Below are 21442 nucleotides of genomic sequence, written 5' to 3' on the forward strand. Positions count from 1 at the left end.
CAGGACTATGCTCTATTCTGAGCGCCTGGAGGGTTAGTCAGTTGATTTACCCATTTGTATACGTTCTCACACTGTCACTGTCACACACTGTCACACACTGCCACTGGCACACACTGTCACTGTCTCACACTGTCACTGTCTCACACTGTCACTGTCTCACACTGTCACTGTCTCACACTGTCACTGTCACACACTGACACACTGTCACTGTCACACACTGTCATTGTCACACTGACACACTGACACTCACTGTCACTGCACACACTGTCACTGTCTCACACTATCACTGTCACACACTCACTGTCACACACTGACACACTGTCACTGTCACTGTCACACACTGTCATTGTCACACTGACACACTGTCACACACTGTCACTGTCTCACACTGTCACTGTCACACACTGACACACTGTCACACACTGACACACTGTCACTGTCTCTGTCACACACTCACTGTCTCACACTGTCACACCCTCACTGTCACAAACTGTCACACACTGTCACTCACACTCTCGCTAAGTCTCACACACACTCACACACTCTCATACACACCCGCATGCAGGGGGGTCTCTGCACTGTAGGGGGGCCGCCGCACGGCAGCACGGGCCGCCGCACTGTAAAACACTGTCATGGTCTCACACTGTTACGGTCACACACTGTCACACACTGTCCCTGTCACACACTGTCACCGTCTCACACTGTCACCGTCTCACACTGTCACCGTCACACACTGACACACTGTCACTGTCACGGTCTCACACTGACACACTTTAACTGTCACACACTGTCAATGTCTCACACTGTCACACACTGCCACACTGTCACACACTGTCACACTCTCACTGTCACACACTCACTGTTACACACTGTCACACACGGTCACTCACACTCTCACTATGTTTCACACACTCTCATACACACCCACATGCAGGGGGGCCTCCACACGGAAGGGGGGGCCTCCGCATGGAAGGAGGGGTCTCCGCCCAGCAGTGGGGGCCACCGCACGGAAGGGGGAGCTGCCACACAGAAGGGAGGGCGTCCGCCGGCAGGGGGACCGCCGCCCGGAAGGGGGTCTTCCGTCCGTCAGGGGGGCTTCTGCCCAGAGGGGGGGGGGCTGCCACACAGTAGGGGGGCATGGCAGCTCGGGCTGCCAGACACAGTAGGAGGGGTCGCGGTCTGGCAGGGGGGCCTCCGCCCGGCAGGGGGAGCCGAGACACGTTAGGGGGGGCCTCCGCATGGCAGCGCGGGGCGCCAGACACAGTAGGGAGGGTTGCCGCCTGGCAGGGGGGCCTCCGCCCGATAGGGGGGGCCGAGACACGTTAGGGGGGGCCTCTGGATGGCAGCGCAGGCCGCCGCAAGGCAGGGGGGGCCCAAGACACGTTAGGGGGGGCTCCGGATGGCAGCATGGGCCACCGCAAGGGGGAGCCGCTGCACGGCAGGGGGTTCGCTGCAGGGCACACAGGCAGGGAATTGAGGTGAGGCAGGAAAGGGACATGGGAGGAGAGGCAGGGAAGAGAATGGAGGCATGAGGCTTTCTTACCTTCTTTCTCCTTGCAGCAGGATCCAAAGGGAGGGGCCACCATCACAGCGCGGGCTCACATAGAGCCTGGCTGCCTGCCAAAAAAATCTTGGCAGCAGGCCAGCAAATCGTATCATCCAATCAGGAAGGGGGATTTTTTTTTTTTTTGGTTTGTTTCGGCGCGAGCAGGGAAATTAATTAAAAACCTCATGCGCTGCTTGGCATGTCGCCAGCCGTCAATATCCTGTCACCCGGGGCGACCGGGCAACCGGATTTGTCGAACACTATATATATATAGCATATATAAAGATGCTTTATAATGGGTGAACCTATATCAATTAGTTTCTAATTTGAAACATATATTTGGTCCATACATATGGTCATATCACAATAGCTATTTTAAAACCTAAAGCACATTATTCAGCAGTATATCTTAATAGAGACACCCTGTCTGGGCATTCACATCTGTTTTTAGAGACTAAGATATAGTATATTTTGTCACTACAATTGTAAACCCAAAGTGCTAGATAAATATCCAATTAATTTTAGTTAATAGCAATGAGTGTAGGGATAGATATCTATAACACATCTTGCAATATACTTTTAATTTTATACTCAGATAAATGTAATGTAAATGTAAACAATACTGTACAGTACATAGCTAATTGGAAACAGTGTGTACCAGATAAAGTATTGATATAAGAAACTATTCGAGATAAAAACAGACATACTGTATAGTATCCTAGAAACCTATAAGGAACTGATTGTGGATAGTGAAAGAAGGAAGGAGGGGGGGGGGGGGAGGGGGAGGGTGGATGGAGATAGGATAGAGGGAGGAAGAAAAAGAGAGGGGGAACATGATGAAACAATTCCGATAAACACCATGAAGCATTGATACCCAATGCAAATAATGCATTGATTAAAGAAAAACTTTTAGGTCCCTTTCAGTGTTGAGACCTTTGGGTATCAATGTGTCAATGGTAAATATCCAAAACGCTTCTCTTTGATAGAGAATTTTGGATCTATTAGGGGACATAGGGATGGCTTAAGCCACAAATAGGTTTTTTTTTAAATGTGGCAACTGCAAGTTGTGTAAAGCAGGATCCAGAGATAAATTAACTTTCACCTCTAAGATTACAGGTGAAAAATTTGACATGGCCCAATTTATAAATTGTAAAACTGACCATGTAATTTACATGCTTGAATGTCCCTGCGGGTTCCAATATATTGGTAGGACCACCAGGCCCCTGAAGATGAGAATCCTAAAGCATATGGGAAACATTAGAAGAAGGTTACAAACACACAGTGTTCCCAAACATTTTGAGATGTTTCATAACTCGGATCCAGGTTTTCTCACCTTCAGAGGGATTGAACATATTACTCCACATTGGAGAGGTGGTAATAGGATCCTATCATTGGCCCGCAGGGAGACGTTTTGGATTCACAGAATGAAATCTATGTCCCTAGAGGACTTAATGCCGATATAGATATTATACCCTTCCTGTGACTCCTTGCAGTTTCCGCTGTTTTTTTGCACATTTTGTATACTTTTTATTAAGATTTTATGATATTTTACAGTTATGTATGTGTAAGGGGGTCACCCCCGGTTCCCCTGATCTTCCTTTGCCCCCTGCCTTACCCCTGTAAACTCAAATATAAACCCAAATAAACTATACTACACTGGCGACACACTTTATTCGAGCTCGGCTAGTCCCACGAATTTCGGGTATACCCGGGTGTATTGAGGTTTGTGACTGTTTTCTGCCCGAGTGCATTGGGTTATTTTCCAAGCAGGGATTGAAGCATTTTATTCCCGCTGGCTGCAATACTGCACAGTATATATATATACTGCATTACAATTCATGAATTTATGCCATCTGGTAGACACGCGAAGCATTGCAGCCTATTAAATCCTAATCATTATCATTTAACAGATCAGCCGCCCGTCAGCCAGGCATGAACCCAGGCTGGGAAGGCAAACGCAACGGGGCTTGTCAGAGGTGAGGAGCGGCGCATTCCAGGTATCTGCCAGGTACATACTGGGTATTTGCTCGAATAAAGTGTGTCGGTGCAGTATATTAAAATTCTTGCTTCTCTTTTTTACACAGTATGTGCTAATTGTTACACCAGTGATAATTATATCTTAGTCGTTTGGTTATCACACAGTCTACAGACGCTAGTATATGCAGAAGTGAAGGCAGTCAGGCGACGCGAACACTGATAACGTCAGCCGTCACGGAGGAACTTGCTTCACACAGCATGCTTAACAGCCACTAGACGCTGGATGAAGAGACACCTTAAGACACCTACTGTTTAATTATAAGGAAAAATAAACAATAGGCTGAGTGCAACTTAACTGGGAATCTTTTTTGGTGATCATCTCTCGAACACCTTTTTTGGAAATTTGTCCCGGGCCCCATGATTTCTGTTAGCGGCCCTGCCCCTCTCCCTGCCGTGCGCGCGCCGGCCCTTGTGAAAGGTTGCGTCCCAGCCTTTATTTAAAGAAGTAGCAGCATCGGACCCTGGGAAGAATGAAAGAGGCTTTTGCTGTTCTCTTAACCTTCTTTTTATTGGGTACTCCACATTCAGGTGTACAACAACCAGTTCCCCCAGCGTGATGTCTCCAGCCACAGAGTAGCCAGCAATATCTGCATTAGAAAGTTTGCATCCTTTCACTGAAGTTCCACAGACATCCTCATATCACATAGCAGCCACAAGGAGTGCAGAACCACACAGGGAAAGAAACCACCTCCCTTTTATTACTGGTTAATTAGGACAAAACCAAATAAAGTAAACCACACAGGGAAGTTGTCTCCCGAAACTTACATAATTAGCAAACATAATACACTTCACACAACATACAATTTTCTATAGCAAGCCCTAAAAAACAGTACCTTTTACAAACATCCCATGCATGTCTTTACTCTGCAAAGTAAATGACATTCACTATCACTTACTTTAACCCCCCCCCCCCTCCCTCCATACCATGGTATAATCCACCCTGGATGGTATGCAGGAAGGAAACGCCATTTTCCTTTTTAACAGAGACTGCCCCATGGCTGTGTAACATCAAACTGTGTTTTACACCAACCAGACCTGTATTGTACTGACTGACCTCAGGACACCACATTAAAGGTTAGTAAAGTTTCCGATAAAGGAAACAAAAAAAAAAAAAAAAAGAACGCTGGGCCCAGCAAAAAAGACAGAAACAGAAAGAAAGAAAGAAAAGTGGTGCCCTTGATGCCAGAAAGCAAACATGCATTTAACTTCCACAATAATGCAAGCAGCCCTGTCACATGGGGGCCGTCTTCTTTTATTTGTCCCGGGCCCCATGATTTCTGTTGGCGGCCCTGCCCCTCTCCCTGCCGTGCGTGCGCCGGCCCTGCCGATCTCCATGCCGTGTGCGCGCCGGCCCTGTCCCTCTCCCTGCCGTGCGCGTGCCGGCCCTGCCCCTCTCCCTGCCGTGCGCGCGGCGGCCCTTGTATAGAAAGGCTGACTAACGTCAGCCAACTAAAAATCCTCGCATGCGCCCGGCACTATAGAACGTGCCTTATGGTCAGAACAGATGGTGTGGTCAGAGTAGGCTTTGGTTAGATCAGTAATGGGATCTGTAGGCAGACTGGTGTCTCGAAGTGGACACAAAAGTATAGTGAATTTGCAACAGAAGCTTTTTAATAGTTAATGACATATTTAATGATTAAGAACCATAAAAAAAAATCATAATTTAATTTTCTTCCCGATATATTATTGCACTTTTCCCATTTATTGCCCCTTTATTAGGTCCCACAAACATGGTGAGAGTTATTTTGGGCAGGCAGAATAGAGGGTCAGGGTTCTTATGAAGCAATTTGCAGCTCAGCTCTGCTCAGTGTCAGACCCCCGTGGGGCTCTGTGTGGGGATCAGGGGGGCTTTCTGTGAGGGAGCAGGGGGGGGGGCTCTGTGTGAGGGAGCAGGGAGGGCTCGGTGTATGTGTGTGGGGAGATGGGGGTGCTCTGGGTGGGGAGCAGGGGGCTCTGGGTGGGGAGCAGGGGGCTCTGGGTGGGGAGCAGGGGGCTTTGGGTGGGGAGCAGAGGGCTCTGGGTGGGGAGCAGGGGGGCTCTGTATGTGGGAGAAGGGGGGCACTGTGTGAGGGAGCAGGGGGGGCTCTGTGGGGAGCTGGGGGGCTCTGTGTGAGGGAGGTGGGGGGGCTATGTGTGAGGGAGCAGTGGGGGGCTCTGTGTGAATCAGCAGGGGGGCTGTGTGAGGGAGCAGTCTGTGTGAGGGAGCAGGGGGCTCTGTGTGAATCAGCAGGGGGGCTGTGTGAGGGAGCAGGGAGGAGTCTGTGTGAGGGAGCAGAGGGGCAGGGGGGGCTCTGGCTGGGGGACGGGGGGGCTCTATATGTGGGAGCAGGGTAGGGCTCTGTGAGAGTGAAAATAATTTATATGATAAAATCAGGACAATCTGCATTTTAAAGACAAAACCAGCAGCCTGTGCTGCCCCAGCCCTCTGTGAGAGACACAGAGAGAACATCCACCACCTGTTTAACTTTCAAAACTAAGGCCTGGGACATAGTAAATAGGGCCGTGCTGAGCCACGCTGAGCAGATGCACTTACCCCCTGCATCTGTCATCAGCGCAGCTTTAGCAGCTGCTTCCGCATGCGTGCGGAGACTGAGAAATTCTGAGCAGACATGCACATTTAACATTTGCCGCTCAGGGAAGTGGAGGAGCGGTTACGTGACCGCTCACATCCAATGGGAGCGAGTGACTAGCCACGCCTCCGCCCCGCCCCCAAAGCACGCTCACTGCCTCGCCTGCCAGGACACAAAAAATCTCCAGTTTGAGCAGGCGAGGCAGAGCAGGAGCGCTGATCAGCGCGGCCCGAGGCCTAAGGCTGTCTCACATTTTAATCTGGTCTGTAACTGTTACATAAGCCTCTAATATACATATTCTCTAACTGTGCATGCAGGGTTGCCACCTTCGACTGAAGGCCAACCCGGAGATTTATTTTTTTAAATAGAGCACTTACCTCTGGTGTCCTCCTGGCATCTCCCCCTGCAACTCACTTCAATACGGCAGCGCGCGTCACAACGTCACGTGGCATCAAGTCGCCATGACAACATGGTGCCGCATGACTTTGTGACACAAAGTAGCGTCTTGTTATCATTACAATGTGTGTCATGTGATTCTGTTACTTCACGTGCCGTTCCTGTTGTCATGGCAACGCGGTATCATTTGACGCAGTGGTTGCAGGGGAAGATGTTGCCACAACACGGAGGGTATAAACAAAAAAGACCACCCGCTCACTCTTAGTCTTACATATTAGTCTGGGTGCACTTGGGTAGTGGCAATAGCATAAAAAGAGGTCTCTTTCCCCAAAGACAGGGAATGTATGAAAACCCCAATTACATGTGTAGCCCCGGGTTTATTTTTCCCTCCTTGACCCCCCTCCGCGAGTGCCGTGTGGTCGCGGGTGCCGCCGGAGGCAGCGACGGACCCGCCGGCACTTCGCGAGGGTGGGGGCCAGAGCAGGGAGCAGCGCGGTTGCCCCCACATGTGACCGGTTGCCGGGGATGCGATCGGGCTGTTGCTAAGGCCGCGATCACGTCTCCCATTTCCCGGCGGCTGGAGAGGCAGGACGCCGCCATTGCGATGCGGGCTGCGCATGCGCAGGGACCCGATAGCGCGGAAGGCCCCCAGATAGCTCGCGCGAGAGCAGGGAAAGCCCAGGGGAGGTTAGGGCAGCCCGAGATAGATCGCGCAGGCGCAGATGAGCCTAGGAAAAGCCCGCGAACCCCTAGCCATTCAGGGAAGGCTCTGAGCTGGGACTACAGATCCCATGAGCCTCTGTATGCCCCATGTGACACCAGGGAGCCAATAGGGCTTAGGAAGTCTGCAGAGGCAAGTGGATACATTTGGCGGGCTTGCAGCACGTTAGGCAGTCAGAGACCGGAGCAGCCCAGGGAAGGAGGTAGGATACAAGAGTCAGGGACTCCCTGTATTAGGCCAGCACCCCCAGGGCCCGAGGTAGTTAAGTATCCCCATTACAGGAGTGTTGCCAGGGACTGCCCTAGGTTAAGGGACCCTGTCACTCAGGATATCTAGGTGGAGCAGGAGAGTAGTGAGGGAAGGAAGGGTGCGGGGAGCGCGTGCAGTTCCTGCGGCCCTCTAGGTAACCACACCCCAGGTAGGCCCCAACCCCCTGCAAGGGTAGTGGGAAATTGTTAAGGGACGGCCCGAGATAGGGAGGCTGCCCTTAGGCACCAGAGGGTGCAGGCTTGTCAGTGTTACGGCTGGTAGTGCTGTGAACGCTGACAAGTAGGCACAGTGTGTGCAGTGTGTTATTGCTGCAGGTTCCGTGTGCAGTGTGTTATTGCTGCAGGTTCCGCTAGTTGTTAGTACAGTTAGGGACTTGGGTAGTTAGGGGAGTGGGACAGGTCATTACCCACTACAGGCCTAGGAGATTCCCAAGCCACTACAGGTTGCTGTACCACAGGGACAGGCCCTAGGTTAGGGTTCCTGTCATGTTAGCGCCACTTAGATAGATAGGGACACGGCGGCGGCTGTTGTTCCCGTGAAGCGGTTGGACCCACGTTGGGGTCCACAGAGAACATTCCAGAGTGGGACCGCCCTGGCGTGTCCGGAGTTCGGTTGAAGGAGTCATCGCCGACTGAGCCTTTGTGAAGATTGCTGACCCGAGCACCGGAGTGCTCGGCAGGTATCTAATACATAAGTGCACCACCGGGCCCTTAGCGTAATTAGTGACTGCGCAGTCACCCAGTGACTCTCTGTAAGAGTACGGGACATATTGGGTGGGGCTCTTTGGACACTGGGTGGGATTCACCTGGTGTTGGGAAAGCGTCCTGCGGGACGTCACGGTTAGTGTCTCCTCGTGAGAGGGACACAGGTTATTATGCATGTGTTATGTTTTCTATGTATGTTAGTAAAGTATTAGTTATTATCTATATGGTGTATGTGTGTTGTTGTATTTCTTGCCCAGGGGAATCTTACGTCACGGGGATCCTGAGTAAGTGGAGGCGCTGCGCTGTGTGAATGTGTGAATATTACCCCAGGCTCCCAGCTAGCGGAGGCTCAGATCTCCTGGAGCCGCAGGTTGCGTACAGTACCAGTAGTCCCTTTGGAAAGGCGTCAGAAAAAGGGCTACATTTGGAGGCGCTGCTGAGAGATCAGACCTGGGGTGCCCTGTAAATTTTTTTCTAAATTGTGTCCTATTTTTGTTTCGCCATGGGGAAGCCCTCCATGCGGAGGAAGCCACGTGCGCGGGAAAATGTTGCAACCGCGCGGGAAAATGTTGCTAACCGTTATCCGGGACTGGCGGGAACCCAGAGCCCCGCCCCCACACTGTGAGTGAGCACAGTGAACAACAATTAGCGATGTCTGTTCCCCCTGAGGAAAGTACGGGATGCAGAGAAGAACACCCCTGGCTGTATAGAGTCATATGGTCCCCACGTTCAGTAGTGCCAATAGCATTATGCCCGTGTGCGTTCAGAGACTGGGAGGTGACTGGGGACTGGACGGAGAGGTCACCTTTGTTACCCGTAGTGCTCACGACGACCGTGATAGATGGGGAAGAATGGATGCACTGCTGCCTGAGTGAATGTGGTTGCCCCGTCGGTGAACTGACCCGAGGGCCCGAGTGTCCTGACTGTGAGGCGAAGTTTCTGAAACCCAGACTGCCGCTGCCTACAGAACCTCTAGAGGAAGAGGAGGACACTGTTGCAGAAATGGAGTATTCATCCCCCGAGAATGAGAGAGACTGCCAGGGGTTACACCCTGGTGTGTATGTGCCCTGGCGAGCGCCAGGAATAGAGGACGTTGTGCTAGTGTGCCCCTGCCTGCAAGAAGCCCATGCCCAGGGAGCCGTCCTGTCTCAGTTGCCGCTCGAATTCAAGGAAATCGAGGTGGACGGAGAACTGGGTATCCAGTGCTTTAGCCCCACTTGTGACTGTCCTAGAGATGCACTGGCGTGGGAGCCCCAATGTGAGTGTTGCGGTGCCTGGTTCTTAAGGCCTATCATACCCCTGCTTCCAGAGACCTCCGGGGACCCGTGTGTCCAGACCCCTGTTGCCGACACGGTTCCAGACCCTCTCAAAGGGGACATCCAAGTGGTAGAGCAGGAACCTCTGATGGCGGAACCGGCGGAGAAAGACGCGCCTGATGGTTCTACCGAGGCGGGTGAAGCCGCTTCTAGTTCTTCCACTTCGGCGATGGAGGTGGTGGAGGGGCCGTGTGCCCAAATGGACTTGCTAGACACTGAGCCGGAGCCACCGAAGGCAGAGCTACAGATGTTGGAACCCCAGATGTCGGTTCCAGACCCGGTTCCCGAGCAGGAACCACAGAGACCAGAACCGCAGGTTCCGGAATCCCAGGGTAAGGTGTTTATACCCCCGTCCTTGTTTGGTGATTCTAGCGACCAACCGCTCGTGGTGATGCGCCTGCCGGCGGACCACTCTAGTGAGGTCACCGAGCCATCCCTCTCAGCTGATGCGGACCCTGATATGGGCCCGTGTGCCCTGCAACGGCCAGTCCGGCCTGCCATAGAGGTACCAGCGGTCCCAGGTTTGGGATCAGTACCTGCCAACAACGACTGGGGTGAGTTGACTGCCCCAGGGGTGTCGGGTGTGAGCTCCCGGTGATCGTGGAGCCTGGTGGCTGCAAAGGTAGGGTCACCCGGGCGATGGGCACACCTCGTCATCACGTCCTGGTGGAGGTGTCTTCCCCAGAAGATCTCTGCAGACCAGAGAGCGGATTTGATCTCCTCAAGGTATCCGGTACAGCGGCCAGGAGCGACGCCTACTTCGGTGCGAAGGATCTCCAAGCTTTGTCTTCTCAAGACCCGGGCCTGCACGAAGACATTGTGCTGTCTACAGAGGATGTCACCGTTAAAGGGATTGCTGGAGCGGGCAAAGACTGTGCTGAGACCGCTCTGGTAGTTGCGGCCTCTCCCATGCGCACGATAGAGCGCTTCGTTCGCCATGTGGTGGACCGAGGCAAGAGACTGAACCTTCCTGTCTCCCGTGAGACGAAACCGGAGGATCCGGCCAGGGTCAATACCCAGGCCCCTTACTATTTTTTCTACGAGGGGGAGGTGGTGGTTTGACGGTAGAGACTGATCTGGAGTTCCAAAAGACTCACAGGAGTCAAGGTGGGATACCCTCACCCAATCAGTTAGGGGCACTCCACTCTGAGACTCAGCTGGCCTCGGGTATCCATGCGAGTAAGTTGGGTACCAATGGGAAAATGCATGTTGTATGTGATGTACCGTTTGCCATGTATTTTTCATTATATAATTCTCTGTATGGTTGCTACCCAAGCGAGGTCGTTGGGATTCTACGAGGGGAAGAATGTAGCCAAGGGTTTATTTTCCCCTCCTTGACCCCCCTCCGCAAGTGCCGTGTGGTCGCGGGTGCCGCCGGAGGCAGCGTCAGACCCGCCGGCACTTCGCAAGGGTGGGGGCCAGAGCAGGGAGCAGCGCGGTTTCCCCCACATGCGACCGGTTGCCGGGGACGCGATCGGGCCGTTGCTAAGGCCGCGATCGCGTCTCTAAGGTCCCGGCGGCTGGAGAGGCAGGACGCCGCCATTGCGATGCGGGCTGCGCATGCGCAGGGACCCGATAGCGCGGAAGGCCCCCAGATAGCTCACGCGAGAGCAGGGAAAGCCCAGGGGAGGTTAGGGCAGCCCGAGATAGATCGCGCAGGCGCAGATGAGCCTAGGAAAAGCCCGCGAACCCCTAGCCATTCAGGGAAGGCTCTGAGCTGGGACTACAGATCCCATGAGCCTCTGTATGCCCCATGTGACACCAGGGAGCCAATAGGGCTTAGGAAGTCTGCAGAGGCAAGTGGATACATTTGGCGGGCTTGCATCACGTTAGGCAGTCAGAGACCGGAGCAGCCCAGGGAAGGAGGTAGGATATAGGAGTCAGGGACTCCCTGTATTAGGCCAGCACCCCCAGGGCCCGAGGTAGTTAAGTATCCCCATTACAGGAGTGTTGCCAGGGACTGCCCTAGGTTAAGGGACCCTGTCACTCAGGATATCCAGGTGGAGCAGGAGAGTAGTGAGGGAAGGAAGGGTGCGGGGAGCGCGTGCAGTTCCTGCGGCCCTCTAGGTAACCACACCCCAGGTAGGCCCCAACCCCCTGCAAGGGTAGTGGGAAATTGTTAAGGGACGGCCCGAGATAGGGAGGCTGCCCTTAGGCACCAGAGGGTGCAGGCTTGTCAGTGTTACGGCTGGTAGTGCTGTGAACGCTGACAAGTAGGCACAGTGTGTGCAGTGTGTTATTGCTGCATGTTCCGTGTGCAGTGTGTTATTGCTGCAGGTTCCGCTAGTTGTTAGTACAGTTAGGGACTTGGGTAGTTAGGGGAGGACTTGGGTAGTTAGGGGAGTGGGACAGGTCATTACCCACTACAGGCCTAGGAGATTCCCAAGCCACTACAGGTTGCTGTACCACAGGGACAGGCCCTAGGTTAGGGTTCCTGTCACGTTAGCGCCACTTAGATAGATAGGGACACGGCGGCGGCTGTTGTTCCCGTGAAGCGGTTGGACCCACGTTGGGGTCCACAGAGACCATTCCAGAGTGGGACCGCCCTGGCGGTCCGCGCGTGTCCGGAGTTCGGTTGAAGGAGTCATCGCCGACTGAGCCTTTGTGAAGATTGCTGACCCGAGCACCGGAGTGCTCGGCAGGTATCTAATACATAAGTGCACCACCGGGCCCTTAGCGTAATTAGTGACTGCGCAGTCACCCAGTGACTCTCTGTAAGAGTACGGGACATATTGGGTGGGGCTCTTTGGACACTGGGTGGGATTCACCTGGTGTTGGGAAAGCGTTCTGCGGGACGTCACAGTTAGTGTCTCCTCGTGAGAGGGACACAGGTTATTATGCATGTGTTATGTTTTCTATGTATGTTAGTAAAGTATTAGTTATTATCTATATGGTGTATGTGTGTTGTTGTATTTCTTGCCCAGGGGAATCTTACGTCATGGGGATCCTGGGTAAGTGGAAGCGCTGCGCTGTGTGAATGTGTGAATATTACCCCAGGCTCCCAGCTATCGGAGGCTCAGATCTCCTGGAGCCGGAGGTTGCGTACAGTACCAGTAGTCCCTTTGGAAAGGCGTCAGAAAAAGGGCTACACATGCGCTGTAAGATTTAATTTGTTCAGAATTGGTATCAGTCTTGAGAAGCAGAAATGCACTTGAAATACTGTTGTGAACAGTGTAATGAAAAAACCTCGAGGTAACCCCTATGATAGTGTATTAGTGATATGGTTCAAATAATTTTTATTTCTAACAAGATAAAAAATAATGGGGCATTAACTACAACAATGCAAATGTGAATATTAGGTCTCTTAAGTGTCCCCGCATCTATAGAAAGAGAGGGCATTTTGGAGCCATACATAAATTCCAGATAGTCTTTATAGATTCAAGTGAGCAAGGGCTGAATGTAAAAACCCTTTTAGACCCAGTTATGATTATTGTCAGGCTGATGCCGTTGCAGAGTATGGGATGAACAGTAGACAGCCAGGATAGGGAGGGTAGGTATTCCCTGATAGAATGGAGGTTAGTAAGTCTGCAGCAGCACAGTCCTGGTAGTATACTTGCCTCAGACTCTGCTTAGGTTCCTAGATGGATATTTGTGGTCAGACAGGTAGGGTGGGAAGTATCTCTCATCTCTCCCTGCACTAGTATCTGGCCGTCCAGGAAAAGAGAAGGGCCGGTAGGGGATTTCCCCTGCCAACAGCCGAGGGAAAGCAGGAAGAAGCACCGGGTAAGGGATTTCCCCAGGGAGAAGCACCGGGTAAGGGATTTCCCCAGGGAGAAGCACCGGGTAAGGGATTTCCCCAGGGAGAAGCACCGGGTAAGGGATTTCCCCTGCTTAGAGCAAGCAGGGAGAAGCACCGGTTAGGGGATTTCCCCTGCTAACAGCTGAGTGCTGCACTCATAGCTGGCCATCAGAGCAGGAGAAGAGCAGGGCTCGGGGTTCCCTTAATAACAGCTGAGAGCTTGTGTGACAGATCGGCAGACTGTACGCATAGGCGGCACACAGCATGTCATGTATTTGTAACCATGTATTATTTGTCATATTAACTATGCCCAGCACATACTTGAAAACGAGAGGTAACTCTCAATGTATTACTTCCTGGTAAAACATTTGATAAATAAATAAACAGGTATATACATACAGTAGTGATGAACTGAAGCAGCTTTACTGAGATATATTAATGACCAAGAGGAGTATACACATCTACATGCAGCAGCAACAACAATCTTTCCCAAGCACAGTGCCTGGGAAATGTTACTGTCTTGTTTCTAATCTGCACAGTATGTGACACGTGATCTGTTTTGAAGTCTAAAAACTACAACTCCCATGATCCCCTTAGTGTGAGCATGCGCAGTAGGACACAGAGCTGTGACCTGGATGTAGTCAGTGTCTCCACTTCCAGGAAACTGAACCTGAGACTGCAGCAGAGAGAGATAAGAGCACCCCTGTACCAGGTACCTTTACCTAGTATGTATATGTATTAGTACCCACACAAGGATTAAAATAACTGTTTTAGGCACGTTCTATAGTGCCGGGCGCGGATTTTTAGTCAGGGCTGCGCGCGCACGGCAGGGAGAGGGGAGCCGACAGACAGCGGCGAAGATGAAGAAATTCATCTTTTTGTGTCACTGCCTGCGCTCATTGTATGTGTGTGTGTGTGTATATGTATGTGTGTATGTATTTGTGTGTCTACACAAGTGTGGTAAAAATAAAAAATTTATTGTTTTTTTTTTAATAAATAATAAATTACCCATACACACACGCACGCACCCCAATATACATACACACCCATATACATACACAAACACACAAACACTGTATACTCACACAGTATATACACGTATTTCTGTATTTCTCCAGGAACATTTATGTGTTTGTCTAATGAGGGCATTATAATTACTGTACTTTGTTTTCTATGGATTGTTTTTTTTTTTTTGCTAAACGGGTTTTGTAACTTGACAATTCGCTACATTTAACCTATTAAATATGCCATTGTTGTTGGTTCACGTTCTTCCTAGGAGGGACTGCCCCTTTAAATACCATTTTCCTACTCTGCTTCAGTTTAAATAAATCCTGAGATTACAAACCCATAAGAGTTTGTACAATCAGCCTTTTCTCCTTGCTAGGTATCCTAAGCGCTCCTTTTCCTCTCACCCCACACAAGTCTTTCCCCGTCTTAGGAACGCAGGGCCACACTTTTCAAAGCCTTATTTAACCAGAGGCAGCTGGTGACATTATGGATAACTTTGGTTGCTGTCACCTACACTACTACTGCTAAAACTCTGACTCAGGCTCTCATTACCTCCTGCTGTCCGGCCTTCCTGCCTCTCACCTGTCTCCCCTGCAATGTATCCTAAATGCTGCTGCCAGAATCACTCTACTCTTTCCTAAATCTGTCTCTGCGTCTCCCATCCTGAAATCCCACTCCTGGCTTCCGATCAAATCCCGCATCTCGCACTCAATTCTACTCCTCACTTTTAAAGCTTTACACTCTTCTGCCCCGCCTTACAACTCAGCCCTAATTTCTCGCTATGCGCCATCCCGACTCTTGCATTACTCTCAAGGATGTCTTCTCTCTACCCCTTTTGTACCTAAAGCCCTCTTCCGCATAAAACCTTCCTCATTGACTGCCCCACACCTCTGGAATGCCTTTCGCCTCAATACCCGACGAGCACCATCTTTATCCACCTTTAAGACACACTTGCTTAACGAAGCATATGAGTAGCTCCACAGCTAATACTATACACATGATACATAAAGTTTGGTCCCCTGCAGATGCACTTAACAAAATGCCCTCCTACTGTCTCTGTACGTTCTTCCTACCTAACAATTAGATTGTAAGCTCTTCGGAGCAGGGACTCCTTCCAAAATGTTACTTTTATGTCTGAAGCACTAATTCCCATGATCTGTTATTTGTATTTGTTATTTATGATTGTCAAGTATTACTACTGTGAAGTGCTATGTACACTAATGGCGCTATATAAATAGACTTGCATTACTTTACCTAGTTCACCATCTCAAATCTATATTCTCCAGACTATTACTCTGTGACAATTACCATCACGTATTGTCTTTCCAAATCCTGATCTGCAGGTGGTTATTTTTCCTTATCCACTTTGCCTCCTCTGTTTACCAAACACCAGATTCACTAAAGTGCAATAGCCTCAATTGCACTTTAACAGCCACTCCCGTAAATGGCAATGAGCATGTGATCACAGCAGCTCTTTGCACCCCTCCCCTCACTCCTGTCTTCTCCTCACAACATTGTTCAGCACCATTGCTGCCCGTATGTAGCCTTAGGCCTAAGCCATAATGCCCCGAGCATGTGCGGAAGAGGCAGGGGCAATAACTTGCCTGCAGGGTTGCGCGATGGGGGAAGTCCCCGTGATGTCAAATTTATTTGATTCCTCACGCGTCGCATTCCCGCGATCATTGCCTTACGGCATTTTGATCGTGCCACGCATACGGTCTCTCGCGGGCACTATGGCCGCAGCCTTAGATGGCCTGTTCAAACAATGTTCAGACAAATAGGGTTTAGAAGACAATAGGAAAAAGGATGGAAGTAAAACTTCATGTGAGCTCTCACCTTTTTATTTTCCTGCTTTAATAACATGATGCCCTCCTTCTCTAAATCAGCGACATCAAGGCCATGCCTGTCTTCCTCAGAGGTGTGCTTGGCATGATACCTTTTCATACTGACTCCTTTTAAGCTTTAAACAGCATTTCTGTATTTGATGATACTGTATACAGTATGTTCATGACCCTGCACTTGAGCATAATGTTACACTTTTTTCTTACAGGGCCTGCTTCCACTTTTTTTGTTTTAGTTTTCTTATCTTATCCAAGCCCAAACCGGCATTGTTACCTCATTAGACTGCGGATCTGCTTTTTCTATTGTCCAGTTTCCAAATCAGACCAGGGCATGTTATACGCTCAGGTTGCTACTGGAACACATTCCTGCTACATCACCTTGTTACATCAACCCCACTTTCTGTTTAGTTCCACCGGAAGAAAACTCACCTTTGTGGCACTTGTGTCATCGTGTCGGGGACTTTTTAATTACAACAGTGTTTTTTTTTTGTGGTTTTTTTTAAGTAATAAGAAAGTAGTCACTGGTGTGGCCTGTGACTCTCATTCCTATCAAACTGTGGGTACATACAAGTTAGCCATTGTACAGTCATGTGAATAAGAATGTACAGCCTCTTTGAATTCCATGGTTTTACATATCAGGACATAATAACAATCATCTGTTCCTTAGCAGGTCTTAAAATTAGGTAAATACAACCTCAGATGAACAACAACACATGACATATTACACCGTGTCATGATTTATTTAACAAAAATAAGGCCAAAATGGAGAAGCCATGTGTGAAAAACTAAGTATACCTTATGATTCAATAGCTTGTAGAACCACCTTTAGCAGCAATAACTTGAAGTAATCGTTTTCTGTATCACTTTATCAATCTCTCACATCGTTGTGGAGGAATTTTGGCCCACTCTTCTTTACAATGTTGCTTCAGCTCAATGAGGTTTGCGGTCATTTGTTTATGCACAGCTCTCTTAAGGTCCCACCACAGCCTTTCAATCGGGTTGAGGTCTGGACTTTGACTGGGCCATTGCAACATCTTGTTTCTTTTCTTTTTCAGCCATTCTGTTATAGATTTTCTGGTGTGCTTGGGATCATTGTCCTGTTGCATGACCCAATTTTGGCCAAGCTTTAGCTGTCGGACAGGTGGCCTCACATTTGACTCTAGAATACTTTGGTATACAGAGGAGTTCAAGGTCAACTCAAAGATTGCAAGGTTTCTAGGTCCTGTGGCTGCAAAACAAGCCCAAATCATCACCCCTCCACCACCGTGCTTGACAGTTGGTATGAGGTGTTTGTGCTGATATGCTGTGTTTGGTTTTCGGCAAACGTGGCGCTGTGCATTGTAGCCAAACATCCCCACTTTGGTCTCGTCTGTCCAAAGGACATTGTTCCAGAAGTCTTGTGGTTTGTTCAGATGCAACTTTGCCAACCTAAGCCGTGCTGCCATGTTCTTTTTAGAGAGAAGAGGCTTTCTCCTGGCAACCCTTCTAAACAAACCATACTTGTTCAGTCTTTTTCTAATTGTACTGTCATGAAATTTAACATGCTAATTGAGGCCTGTAGAGTCTGAGATGTAACTCTTGGTTTTTTTGCAATTTCTCTGAGCATTGCACAGTCTGACCTTGGGGTGAATTTGCTGGGATGTCCACTCCTGGGAAGATTGGCAACTGTCTTGAATGTTTTCCACTTTTGAATAATCTTTCTCACTGTAGAATTATGGACTTTAAATTGTTTGGAATGGCCTTATAACCTTCTCAGATTGATGGGCAGCAACAATTGCTTCTCTAAGATCATTGCTGATGTCTTTCCTCCTTGGCATTATGTTAACACACACATGAATGCTCCAGACCAGCAAACTGCTAAAACTTCGGCTTTTATAGAGGTGGTCACACTTTCTGATGATCAATTAATCAAGAGAATTTGATAAGCTGCACCTGTCTGCTACTTAGCATCTTAATTCCTATGGAAGCAGTAAGGGTGTACTTAGTTTTTCACACATAGCTTCTCCATTTTGGCTTTATTTTTGTTAAATAAATCATGACGGTGTAATATGTCATGTGTTGTTGTTCATCTGAGGTTGTATTTACCTAATTTTTAGACCTGCTAAAGAACAGATGATTGTTATTATGTCCTGATATGTAAAACCATGGAATTCAAAGAGGGTGTATTTTCTTTTTCACATGACTGGATATACATTGCTCTCCATTATCTTCTGTTCACCTCAAAAAGTGTAGAGAAGAAAGAAAAGACAAGTCACATTATTAACAACTTGTATCTTTTTTTCAGCTCTTCCTTTATAAAATAGACATTACTTTGAGACCTCACTAACTGTCCCAATTTTAGGTTTGTAAATTGTGTGAGAAACGAGGAAGAACAGAACCTTGTGGCGTTGCAGTACCACAGGAAAATCTACTACAGAACCTGCACAGCCCTCCTCCCACACACAGCTCCTGGTCTGGTATGGAGATGAATATGGGAAAGAGCTTGGTATCAAGTGGGGTACGCTGTGGAAAAGTAATGCACGAGTACTAGGTAATCAGGAATATATGTGTTGTGGGTTTTTTACATCTTTATTGTCTTATTACGGATGTTAAATTGGAAATCTTTATAGATCTGCATACACCATTACGGGTCAACTTGAACTTAATATCACTAAACCTGACACGTCAAAGGGCCAGATACATCAAGCTGCGGTAACCCAAAATTCCATATCACCGCCCATAAAAAAGTGCCTTATTATTATTATCGTGCAATGAATCAGCGTTGCAGCGCCAAAAATAAAGCACTTTTTGTCGGACCCGTTAAAAGTATTGGATTTGATGAAAACCAGGCATAAGACCGCATTTTCAAGTAAAAACTGCCATACTGCTGCGGCCGAGTTTATTCGAGCATTTGCCCGTTCTCGGCCGCAGCAGTAACCTGGCGCGCACCGGAGGGTGCCGGGCGCGCGCCGAAGCAGCGGAAGAGCGCCCTCCGATCGGGGCGCTCTCCCTCCCGCTGCCGGGTCCGCCGGGTCCCCCGGAACCCCCTGCCACCGTCCCCCACATCGCGGGACACCAGGGCTCCCTCGGGGAGCCCTGGACGCGCGTGCAGGGGGCGCAGGCACCCGATGACGCGTGACCGCGCATCGGTGATGCGCGGCACGCTGAGGGAGTGCGGCTAGCACGCCGGGGCATCCCCCGGCTTGCGGTGCTAGCCGTGCTCGGATAAAACGTGTCGGTAGTGTACATCAAGTTCCGATATTTATCGCAACGGGATGAACGGCAGAAATACCGCAACTATTTTATCCCCTACTCCAGGCTGGCGTTAGCCTGTCTTTCCTATGTATATAATGGCCAATATACTGCCCATTATATACATAGGCAAAATAAGAGAGAGGAAGGAGCAGCTCAGTGAGTAAAGACACTGACTCTGACATGTAAAAATAGCAGTGCTATACAAGAACAAACTACTATTATTATTATTAGCTAAACCAACATGGAATAGATGATAAAATAGTTATTAAAATACATTACATATTAACCCCTTAGTAGTCCATCGGTTTCCATGACTAGCTGACCACACAGGGGATAATATAAACATTACATTACACTACCTACCCCCCTTTGCCACCTTAGTGGCTAGTAAAGGATGGTTAGTTCTTGGTTTGTCCCGTAGACATAAACAAAACTCTACGGCTCAGATACATCAAATTCTGTCAAAGTGGAGTTAATATCGCACCCGGGGAAATAATAAACTAACGGGTGTTAATACTGCAATTTTAAGGTGGTATATATCAAGATTGTGGGCCAATATATTTGGGCGATATTTGGGCCAATCTCACGATATGGGAATTAACGCGACCATTAATAATGTGTTACATACCACATTGGGTTAATATTTCTATCATAGGCTTCTGTAATGTCTATTATTACAGAAACCTATGATCAAAATAACATTAACCCGTTTCATGCCTGTGGTTACCAAGGTATACCACAGACACCAAAGAGGTTAATACTTTATTAAAAAAAAAAAAACATTACCTAACCCTTTTGACCCCGTTAGTGGCCAGTAAAGCATTGCTATTCTAGTCGCTAAGGTAATTAAAGGGTTAACCCCTCTCACCACCACCTCCACCTCTCCACAGGAATCCTAACCACCCTCCCCTGGACAACTACCGCCATCACCCATGTTCACTTCCTCTACCCCCCTTCTAGACTAATGCCCCAAATCCTATGCATGCATACGGTACATACATACATACATACATACATACATACATACATACATACATACATACATCATTGTGTTTAATAAAATGCAATGTTTATATGGGGGAGAATCAGTAACACAAGTACAGACTCCTTGTTTAAAAAAACGACACAAGATGGCGCTCTAATATACTCTAAATAGTGCTCAGTGCAAACTTAAAGTGTATTGTGGACAATACCTATTAAGTGACTAACAACACAATAAAAATACGTGCACAAAAATAATCAGTGCAATCTAATAGTGACAGTGAATAGAAAGTGAAATAATAAGGTAAATGATCACTCAAAACTCAGATGGGACTGTTTTAAGGTCCAATGGAATAGTTAGAAGAAAAATACCAGGGGAGCGATGGTAACCTTAAAAAGAATAACACTACATAGTGCAAATATTGTATGTACAATGAACGTGAATAATGCAGGAGCTCCCAATTTCAAACTCACAATAGAGTAGATAATAAGGAGCATGAATCCAGCCATGAAAAGGATGGTTCCAGGCCATTATGGTAGGACAGAAGACCTCAAAGAGGGAAAAACACCATAGTGTAGATGGTAACAAAATGCATTTATGCCAAAGAAGAAAATTGGGGGCTTACTGTACAATGTGGACGAAATATTTCAGCAGGGTAAACACAGTACAGGAGGGGTAATCCACCGAGTCGCGACCTCAGGGTTACTCCTCACCGGCACCTCTGTGAATCTCTTCCGCATCCGCAACTACCGTCGACGTCAGTTCCGGTGGAGTGGAAGACCGGTAGTGACGTATCGGCCCTAGCGTGGTTGCGGATGCGCAGCGGATTCACAGAGGTTGCCGGTGAGGAGTAACCCTGAGGTCGCGACCGGTGGATTACCCCTCCTGTACTGTGTTTACCCTGTTGTGATATTTCGTCCACATTGTAAGCCCCCAATTTTCTTCTTTGGCATAAACGCCTTTTGTTACCATCTACATGCACTATGGTGTTTTTCTCTCTTTGAGGTCTGCTGTCCTCTTATCATTCTGGCCTGGAACAATCCTTTTCACGGCTGGATTCACGCTCCTTATTATCTAC

The 21442-nt window shown here is 48.9% G+C and overlaps 1 protein-coding gene across 1 annotated transcript in view; it reads left to right on the top strand.

The window, feature by feature from the left end:
• The first annotated feature begins 13922 nt into the window (after positions 1-13922).
• Positions 13923-21442, top strand: part of LOC142466370 (uncharacterized) — an 80155-nt gene continuing 72635 nt past the window's right edge. Inside the window, exons 1-2 of the mRNA XM_075571226.1 lie at positions 13923-14011; positions 18490-18678. The gene's annotated coding sequence lies outside the window, so the exon portion shown is untranslated. The remainder of the gene's footprint in view (positions 14012-18489; positions 18679-21442) is intronic.

This window comes from Ascaphus truei, chromosome 15, assembly GCF_040206685.1.
Source record: "Ascaphus truei isolate aAscTru1 chromosome 15, aAscTru1.hap1, whole genome shotgun sequence".
Taxonomy (NCBI): Eukaryota; Metazoa; Chordata; class Amphibia; order Anura; family Ascaphidae; genus Ascaphus; species Ascaphus truei.